General features: G+C 34.5%; 1 long non-coding RNA gene across 1 annotated transcript; it reads right to left on the minus strand.

Annotated features, from left to right (window-relative positions):
- Positions 1-743: 743 nt before the first annotated feature.
- Positions 744-3,744, minus strand: LOC138125066 (uncharacterized). Its single transcript, XR_011157334.1, has 2 exons — positions 1,054-3,744; positions 744-1,005 (listed from the first exon to the last, which is right to left on the minus strand). It is a non-coding gene; the product is annotated as an uncharacterized lncRNA (long non-coding RNA).
- Between the last annotated feature and the right edge of the window lie 6,261 nt (positions 3,745-10,005).

The following is a 10,005-nucleotide window of genomic DNA, read 5'->3' on the forward strand; positions in this document are numbered from 1 at the left end:
TTTTCAAACGTCAATATTTTATCGATGTTCGTAATAAAACATCGAACATCGACAAAAAAAAAAAATAAAAAACAAACAGGAATACAGTTTCCAAGAAATAAATGGGGGGCACTTTGAGCACTTGCTCTGATTGTATTTATTTTTCGTTTCGTGATTCCTTTTGGCAATGTTGTTTCTGTTGTTATCATTATACCATTTCTCCTTTTTTTTTAACATACCTAAGTTCACGCTTTATAATAAACAAGGTTTTTTTCAGAACCGCCATTTGTTATTTTATTTAACAAACTAAAACTTGATTAAGATGATGGCGAGTGTGATATCTTAAATAACATCTGCCTTAACATAAAGCTTGTTTGACACGATGCTAAATTTTGTAGAAAATTTGTTAGAAAATGAGAGAGACTCTCGATCAGGACCAATGAACGATCAGGATCATAGTCTGTCTTTGTCAGATCCTGATCATTCATTGGTCCTCTCTCATTTACTAGTAAATTTTCTCAAAAATTTAGTATCGTGTCAAACAAGCTTTACATGTTGATGTTGACACTTTAGCGGACATGTCATTCTGACATTATTTAATTGTGACAATTTATAAACTTAGCAACCGATTTTATTCACATTAACACCTCAGAGTTCCCTTTCTGGAATTGGTGGATCTTAGATGTATCACAACTCTCTTATATGTACAAGCCATTAATTGTTCTTCATTTGCATTTTTAGAATTATTTTCTCTGGGGCGCGAGTTCTGGGACACTTGTATATTTAGATTTACAAATAACACACCTTAACACTGTAGTGTTCTCTAAAAACAATAATTTCAAATTCAATAAGTAGTCCCTCTGCCACTAGCTCCTATTCCACCCATTGCTGAAAGGCCTGCAAACGTTAGCACGCTTCATGGGTTTATTCGAATTCTCACCGCATAACCGATTTTTTGGCATCCTGATGGGGCGGCAGCGCTTTACTCTGCGCCTTTGTCTTCTCCGTCACCTTAATTTAATCCACCTGCAAGCAATCAGTTAAAAAGGAGACAAAAACCGCGCGATCAGTTACAGCTCTCTTGTACTCCTAGTCCATGATCTCCTTGATCTTCTGGTGATTGGCTTGTTGATTTTTCAGTCTGTTCTCCCAGTAGTGGTCGTTTTTCTTTAATTCCGCTAGAATGGCTTGTCGAAGTTGTACTGAAGTTACGCTAGGTTTGTAGAATGTAGATGAACATCGGCTGCACCGGCGGAGGCTGCTGCGGGGGTGGCTGTTAGAAAGACGGTTCGGGTGCTGCCGGCCTCGCCTCTGCACGACACAACAGTATTACAATGGTATTATGTAATCAACGACGAGAAAGACATTCATTCATTCATTTTAAAAAATGAACGTTTCTTTCCCGTATCGATGACCTATGATAATGAAGTATTAACAGGATCTTTGTCGATTGTAAATGCCTTTGCAGACTTTTTCCAAAAATCGTATGTAATTTCTCAACCTTCTGATTTGGAGATGTTAACGCAGAATCCTACTCTTTTCATCAACGAATTCGATGAGGAAGCTGTGTATAAGGCTCTACGGAAAGTCAAAGATAAATCTAGTGCAGGTCCTGATGGTATTCCAGCGTTTTTATTGAGGGATTGTGCAAGTGCTTTTGCCTATCCTTTGACCGCTCTCTTCAATCTTTCACTGAAGACAAGCACATATCCTGCCTCGTGGAAAAAGTCCTTGATAAGTCCTATACATAAAAAAGGCAAAAAATCAGAAGTAGAAAACTATCATCCTGTTACGCTACTTTGCAATTTTTCTAAGGTCTTTGAAACTGTGCTCCACAATATTATTTTAAACCACACTAAACAGTTCACATCTAATATACAGCATGGTTTTTTGCCTGGGCGATCTGTTAATACGAACTTGTGCTGTTTTGTGCAATATGTCAGTGAGTTTTTTAATATGAAGTATCAAATAGATACTATCTACACAGACCTGCGAAAAGCCTTTGACACTGTTGATCACTATCTTCTGCTAAGAAAATTCAATGGCTTATACATATGTCTGCTTAGATATTCTATCTAAATAAATGTGATATTAATTACCTAGGTAATATTAAAAATTTTGCTTCAAATATGCGAATGAATATTGTGTGAATTAAAGTTACGGTTGGCTTCAAAAAAACGGGAACTGTCAGAAAAAGTTCTGTCAAATTTTATTAAATTTTTATAGTTTGAAACGGCCTTTTAGAATTTAGGTTAAAAAACTGAACGTATGTGTCAGAAATACTGCTGTCAAACAAGGCACAAATTGACATAAATTGACAAATTAAATTTCCAATTCACATTAGGTCAAATTTTATTTCCCCTTTTTTTTGAAGCCATATGAAAAAAAAAATCAATAATTTTAGATTAACAGAAACAAATTGCTATGTTTAGAAATAATATTTTTCGAATTTTCATTAATAGGTAAATTTACGGCTTTTATATTAAAATTAGTTTAGTTCGAAAAGTTCGGAATAAATTCGATAGAACTGTAGTTTAGGTGTTTAGGTAGTGAGAAGATCTATTAGAAAAAGGAGGAAAAAGTGGGACTTATTGAAAAAAATATTGATGACGTCGTTATTAGGAGATGAAAAGCTGTCAACATAAGTAAAGTACTGAACAATATGCACTTTTTACAAACAAAGTTGACCTCTTCGATGATTTTTCTCAGATATTAATAGTTACAGTTTTATCGGAGCCGAGGGCTTCCTTAGCTACTGCTGGCAGACATCGATAAACTATCTCTCTCGTACCTATGTATACGCATAAGACTTTTTTGTCGCACTTATTTAAAATGTTTATTCGCGTCGGGTTATTATTTAAAACCCTCGTATTAGTCTGGCTCTTTTGCACATATTTTTAATATCAATTAATAAATCTGCCATAAAAATTTCAGACTGCCTAAAGTATATTTTTTGCGTATACTAAAAAAATGACTTTGGGGCAGTCGGGTTGTACTTTAAAACCGTCCAAATAATCTGGCATTTTTATTTCTGTAATCTATAAATGTTAAACTAAAAAATCAATATAATTTCAAGTTGCCTAAAGTATGTTTTTTGGGATACATTTTTTGCAAGTTTCATATGCTGCGCAGTAGTAAAATAACCGCAAACGCCCTTAGCGACTGTCGATTCCAGATTCACTAACTTTCAAATAGTACATTTTTTTAAATTTCTGATTGCCTAAAATACCTTCTCCAAATTCGTCATCAGCTCTCGGACTATAAAGTCAGCGTGTTTGCTCTATGCAGATGACCTGAAATGATTTGTTCGTCGTGTTCTGAAAATAGGCTCTCTCTTAATGTCGGTAAATGTAATGCTGTGACTATTGCATTAAAAGGTAATATACCTACAGGGTGGACCATCGTATGGCATTTTTTAAATTTAACCTATTTAAAATGGTCAAAAAAAGATGAAAATTGGAGGAAATGATCTTCAATTTTGATACTACAACATGGCATAATTATTTTTTTGGAAACAAAATTGATGTGAAAGTTGATTTTGATAGCAATTTATTATCAAATTATTAAAGCTATCAGTTTTTTTTTTCTTCCACTGCATCTACGTAATGCGTACATTATGATGATATGCAAAACGGAATTTAGATTGGTATAATAATTGAATAAATCGAAATATTAAATAATGTCATGCAAAACACTTTTATTTATGGCCGAGTTCTTAAATGACAACCCTCGTCAACTGGTGTCAGGCTGATTTACAACTGTCCCCAGTAAAAGTGGTTCTGAGCTATGAGTAATAAGATCCAGGCCCGTACTTGAATCTTCTATTTTTGAATTGAATTTTTGAAAGTGACTGATTGTTAAAATAGTTTTGCTTACTTATTCAATGCTAAGCATCGAAGAACGAATTACATTTAGCTAGTTATTTTACCCGCTTATTAATCCAGGTAAAAACAAGATTAGTTGAAAATTTAAGTAGCCACTATTTAAATCATATCTACTCAAGGGTATTTTCTCGGTTTATTAGATTTGTTAAGTACTAGAAAAAAGGATTTATTTGAATTTTGAAAATTTACCTGCTTGCTGTTCTTTTAAGAATTTACCTGATTGTAACAAAATGTTTAGTTCACCCGTACCATCTGGAACCACACCAAGAGTTGCATGGTGAAGATTTTGCAAATCGAGTGACTTTTTGCGAATGAGCAGAGGAAAAAATCCGGAATGATGAACATTTTTTTGAAAGAGTTGTGTTTACCGACGAATGTTGTGTGAAAAATAGTAGTGCGGTAAATAAACACAATTTACACTATTGGGCAATACAAAATCCGCATTGGATGAGAGAACAAGACATCTAAATTCGCTGGTCCTTTAATGTCTGGGGAGGTGTTGTCAACAATAGGATTGTGGGGCCGTTTTTTTTTGAAGGGTTATTGAATTGTGAGAGATACACCACCTTTTTGCAAGACGAGCTAAATGATTTGCTAGATGCAATTGTCCCAGTAAATGAAAGGTTTCGGTTGTGGTTCCAACAAGATGGAGCACCTCCACATTTTAGTCGAACAGCCCGGGAGAACAGCCAGTTTGGAGAACATTGGATTGGTAGGGGCGAACCCATACCTTGGCGAGCGAGATCACATGATCTTACACCACCAGATTTTTTCTTATGGGGTGCCATCAAAGAACGTGTTTTCCGGGAGAGGCCGACAACAAGAGATAATATGAGGGAAAGACTAATTGCCGCCTTCCCCGAATTTAATGATCTGAATGTTGTGGCTACCGTTCAAGCAAATTTTAAGAGACGCTTGCGACTTTGCATCGAACAGGAAGGTCATCATTTTGAACATCTAATGTAAATAAAATAAATTAAAAATCAACTATTTGTTTATTTTATCTGAATCTGATTAACAAAAAAATTTTAAGTCCGGTCCTGAAATAAACACTACCCTCGGCTCGTCAGAAGTACCTTTTGTGATTTATGGTTGGTTGTAATACTTTACAGCGGGCATTGTGAACGCAAATTTGTTGCGGACAGAAGTTACAGCAATAAATCCCTTATACTTTCCCGACAAAAATCACAAAATCTCAATTAATTTAAAATCAATGGTTCCTATCAAATTTTAAATTTCGGGAATGCATCCTCCATAATATTTTAAATGTAATTATTAAACGAAACAAAATCCTTGATTAATTATTTAAGTCTAAACATGGCCTACTAAATCTGAACTGCGCTGCGCTTATTACGGCCGTAACAAAGCTCGGATTTTCAATGGAGCAATTGATTCCGCTAACCTCAAAAAATTCACCCTTAACCAACTCCATCTGTTAGCGAAATAGAAAAGAAAAATGTAATTTGAATTGAAATTATCCAATCACAATCACGTAACGTGTTTATTTTGTTAGGTTAACACTTTCTATTTTGTCATTTTGACGCGAAATAAATTTTCACGAATACGTTTCATGAACCTAAGAATACCTAATAATTACAATAATCAAATTATGAAACATAATATTTATATATAAAAATGGAATTGCAAAATCTGAAAATGGATAGAGCACAGTAGAAAAATTAAAAGTAAAACTATCTATCTGCAGGAAGACAATACCTTTCTCGTAAGTTTATAATTTTAGAACCTTCCTACTTGTGAGTTTATTCTGAATGGATTTCGTTTTTATGTAATCTGTTTTTTTTTTTATAAACAAATGTTTAAAATTGGTTTCACTACTAATTGGATAATAACTTTACAAATTTTATCTTTGTGTTTATCACAGGTAAATATGGAATTCTGTATTAAATGTGGATGCAAAGTAGTAACCAGTGGTTGACAAGGATTTTTTGGAATTAAATATGATAAAACTTGTGTGGCAATATTAGCCAAGTCTTTTAAAAGCCCCACAAATTTACCGACCCCACGGTCTTGAAGCCAAACTAATCGTAACAAGGGTCCTGGAGTTGCTGTAGATAATAAAGAAGAAACATGTATTACAGTGAAATGTTTCATTTAGTTTTTTTTTATAATTTTATCAATTTTGGATTTGGTTTGGAGGTTGCTGGGAATTTGAAAATAACTGTTGTTATTTTCTCCACATGCAACGCACTATTTTCCCATGTTAGTACTTCAACCTTGATGAAATTCAAGGAAATTTAAATTATTGTGGCAATTTAGTTGATTTGTAGTTTAATATCTTTAAAGAGATGGCGCTAGTTAAGGGTAGATTTTTTGAGGTTAGCCGAATCAATCATTCAGCTAGTTTGTTACGGCCGTAATAAGCGCAGCGCAGTTCAGATTTAGTAGGCCATGGTCTAAACTATCCATAATTTCACTTTCTATAGATATCATTGATAAATCAGTTAAACGCTCTTGTGATATGCTTGATCGTAAGTAATTAAATAAATTATTTTAAATTAATTTGAGTTCGGAAAAACTCCTTTCCCCGAAGCCACTGATACTAGAGGTGTAGTGTGTAGTGTAGGATATTCTAAAACAACAACCACAATGTTTGAAAAAGTGTCATTAATAGTAGTTTATTTGACGAGTTTCTGTGTAAATTGGGCCTTTTCTGGCACGCGTGGACCATTTTAAAACGCGAGTGAAACGAGCGTTTTAAAGGCCCACGAGTACCAAAAAAGGCCTAATTTACACACGAACGAGTTGAATACAACGTTTTTTTGTTCGACGAGCCCCTTAAAGGCTCCAAATCGCTTAAAACCTTTAAAATTAGCTTGACGTTTCGTTTTGACAAATTGTGACATTTATCAAAATCCGTTCACATAGGAGAAAACTTCAAATTCTGACAGTGTCGAACAAAAAATTATTTTGATATAATTATGAAGTTTAATAAGTCGTGAGGAGATAGGTATTGTTACGTTATTGTTTATTCTTTTGTTGAAACAACAACTATTTCGAAAGAATGATTGGCCCTCTGTCGGTGCATGGTCACTGTCGTCGCCTCGAAACTGTTGAAAATGAGGAGCAAAAGGCTTTGGACTTGCCCGGAAATCGGGAGAAAAACTCGATAAACTTGAACAATCGTTTATACCTCTAATTTAACAACAAGATAATGCCATCGATATCATTTTAATCTTTACTCAATTTTAAATGCAAATCTGTACAATTTTTTCCTCTTTTCATTGTTTTAATGCGTTGACGTTATGGATAATTTTAAATATTTCATTATTCTCGTTTAACAAAATAAACTTGAGTGAGCAAAAAAAGAGAAATTTAAAATTATCTTTAGAGGTATTTATTGGTTCATCATTAGCTTCATATTCAAAATTTTCTGACATCTACAATTAATATTTAAAATTCAAATTTAAGAATATTTATTATTGATTAGATTTCATTTAAATAAAATAATCAATTGATAAGGCAAAATTTAAATAAATTGAATTACGCTGCAAACTTTTACAATATTATAAATACCACTTATATAGGTTTAGGTACCTTTGAAATATACTTTTTTACACAAAATACAAATCACAATACCCCTCGCTTGCAATCAATTCTAGTCGATGCTGATGCTGACGATGTCTATTTGTGACGTGAAAATAAAATGAATACAGGGCCCAAGACGGATATTAATGGTGCAAAGTGTTTTTTTTTTCCAAAATACGTCCATCTGGTTTTTATTGCTTTATGGTCCTTTAAAGTCTAAATACGGTTATTGAGGACGAACAACCTGGAAACGTAGTAGTTAAAAATATAGAGTACTAAAATTGGTTTTAAAAATTCAAGTCAAACAAACGTTTTATTGAGAAAAAAAATTTCAAAATTTTTTTTACTAAAATCCCTAGCAAATAGTTTCAGTTATTTCATGTAGTCACGAATCATTGCTGTGATAAAGGTAAAATATGTAAGTACCTATGTATTAAGAAATAATTGTCAAATACTTTATGTGCTTGTTAAAATAAAATATCGCAGTGACAAGACTAAACCAGATTTAACTCAAATTTAACTCAAGAAAAAGATTACTTTGATTTATGATTGAAGAGTAGGTGGACGCAAAGCCTAGAACTACATTTGTGCATACTTACAGTACATATTTAGTTTCTTCTCTGTTCTATTCCATTATTTGAATTCATGGCTTACAGATGTGTATAATGTGGTGCATACTTGTAAACAAAATTTGCAATCTTTTAAAACATTAAAACATATTTAATTTATTAATGTTAAAAGAATCGAAAAAAATAACATCTGGAAATAATATTGTTTGTAGGTAAAACTTAAAAACAGTAAAAGTTTCCAACTGACCCTTTTGCAAATTAATATCACATACAGAGTGTTTTTTAAATACTAGTGCAAAAAAAACTGAGTCATATGGAGATTCTAAAGAGTCCAGTGTAAGACTTGATTTTTGCCCAAGGGCGTTATCCCTCAATATTTGATAATTCATCGATCAGACTCATCGGTACACATTAAATTAGACAATCTCAGCTACAGTCATACGCTAATCTACAATCGGACTCACCTCCACCTCATTCAGTCATTCAAAGGGTAAAGCACAGGTCCGGACTCGGGTTTGCTCAATGGGACGGTACAAACATGTAAATGATAAACACCTGACACATCTGTCGCGAATCAAGGTCATACAGTGACTCACCCGGGGGATTCCTCCCCCTAGCTTCTATCATGATGAGGGGCTCGAACCACGGGCGTCGTCTTCAGAGCGCTACGTTCCGGGATTGCGTTGGATGTTCTAGTAGCACCTGTAATAGCCCCGTGTGCAGTTTGGGGTGCACAGCCCGCCCGCAGTCTCCACAGAGGAAGACCGCCACGGCCAGAGTATGAGCCTACAACCCACTTCCATACGTTACTATGCCCCCTCAGTACCTGGGGACCGGGATGACCTCATAACCTTTTAATCAAGCACGTATGATCGGTGCATTTGGTTGCCACCACCAGCCGTCTCTACGAAACGCGCCCGGTCAACGGCCTAGCCGTGTCATGAGCCAAAGGTGCCCCACCCGGACATCCGGTGCTCAGGAATCATACCATGGTATAGGGAGGTTTTACGCATTAAGGTACTGATCTATAGCCCAGGTTGCCCAAACCTGCTATCACCCAGTTACCAACACACCTGGTAACCGTATCTCTATTCACTACACCATTTCCGGATCACAATTATTCACCTGCCGTCACTCCCGTACTCGTACCTTGGACAGCCCGTCGGTTTCAGCTGCCAAGCCCACACTGACTCTCTCGCCTGTGGAACTGTTAAAAATCACCCCCGAGTCAAGGACCTTTCAGAACATAATTTATGAGCCACGTGTTTGGGGTGGAAGAGGTAGTTTTTCTGTTGCGTTTTTAAAATTCTCTTACACCAGTAAACATTTTTTTTTTAATTTAAAACGGTAGGGATAAACTAACCCTGTCTACGCCACAGACGCAACAATAGCAAAAAATAGTAAACCATAACAACCCGACAATGCTACATAAACAAAAATACAACAAAATTATTATTGCTGCTTGCCAACCCCAATTACGTTTTTAGTTATCTTTAATTTAGCAGCGTACTGACAATTTTAACCAAAATTTAATTTATTTTTATCTCGAAAACGAAGACTTTTATTAGATAATTTTTTGTGTATGAGTTCTACTCATCCTCACCTATTACCAGTCTTTTTTTGTACTAGCATTTAAAAAAGAGCCTGTATATTTGAGTGACACTTTTACTAAAGCCTTGGCCTACACTGCGTTAAGTGTTATGCTTAAAGTAGTCATCCGATTCACGAGACTCAATTGACAATAAATAAACTTTTGTCATTTATATTTATATCAAGCTTTGCATTCTAATGTAAATGTATTATAGAATTTAAATTAAGAAAAAAGTTGAAAACAATAATGTATTAACAGGTAATAATGAAGTGTTTACAAATTAATTAGTGAGGTAACACACTCACATTGTTCAACTGAATGAACAATTTTCAAGCAACATATTTTTTTATAGTGATTAGTTGACATTAGCAATGAAACTGGAAATTGTATTGACATAAAACATAAAATATTTGTTCACACCATGTCCTTTGGTATG

This window comes from Tenebrio molitor, chromosome 2, assembly GCF_963966145.1.
Source record: "Tenebrio molitor chromosome 2, icTenMoli1.1, whole genome shotgun sequence".
NCBI classification, from domain to species: Eukaryota; Metazoa; Arthropoda; class Insecta; order Coleoptera; family Tenebrionidae; genus Tenebrio; species Tenebrio molitor.